Source organism: Branchiostoma floridae, chromosome 2 (genome assembly GCF_000003815.2).
Source record: "Branchiostoma floridae strain S238N-H82 chromosome 2, Bfl_VNyyK, whole genome shotgun sequence".
Taxonomy (NCBI): domain Eukaryota; kingdom Metazoa; phylum Chordata; class Leptocardii; order Amphioxiformes; family Branchiostomatidae; genus Branchiostoma; species Branchiostoma floridae.
In genome coordinates this window covers 9,247,239-9,248,086 of record NC_049980.1, presented here as the reverse complement: position 1 = coordinate 9,248,086, position 848 = coordinate 9,247,239, and positions in this window count along the sequence as shown.

Genomic DNA, 848 nt, shown 5'->3' with positions numbered 1-848 from the left:
GGGGGTCCCAAAAGTTCAGGGCTGAACCCGGTATTTTGGGGCCCCCCTCCTTAAATTTCCAAAGCTAGTTCACATGCCCCTTTTTGGAGTAAGACATTAAAGCACTTGTTGGGAACTTGTTGACGTCCAAGTTTGATAAGGCTTGTACAAAGCGTTCGTCCCCTTGGAAGGGGGGACCCAAAAGTCCAGGGCTTAACCCGGTATTTTGGGGGCCCCCTTCTTGGCTAGTTCATAGAGCTCACCCCGGTATTTTGGGGCCCCCTCCTTAAATTTCCAAAGCTAGTTTGCAGACCGCTTTTAGGATAAAACATTAAAGTACTTGTTGGGAACTTGTTGACGTCCAAGTTTGATAACAATTGTGCAAAGCGTTCGTTGCTTGGGAAGGGGGGCCCCAAAAGTTCAGGGCTGAACCCGGTATTTTGGGGCCCCCCTCCTTAAATTTCCAAAGCTAGTTCACATGCCCCTTTTTGGAGTAAGACATTAAAGCACTTGTTGGGAACTTGTTGACGTCCAAGTTTGATAAGGCTTGTACAAAGCGTTCGTCCCCTTGGAAGGGGGGACCCAAAAGTCCAGGGCTTAACCCGGTATTTTGGGGGCCCCCTTCTTGGCTAGTTCACAGAGCTCAACCCGGTATTTTGCCCCCCCCCCCCCCTCCTTTAAATTTCAAAAGTAGTACAAATTACCCCTTTTTTGGGGAAAGACATTTAAAATTTCTTATTTGGGGAACTTTGTTGACGTCCCAAATTTTGATTAAAGATTTGTGGCAAAGCGTGGTCGTCCCCTTCGAAAAAGGGGGCTCCCAAAAAGCCCCCGGGGATCCCACCCCGGGAATTTTTGGGGGGGCCCCC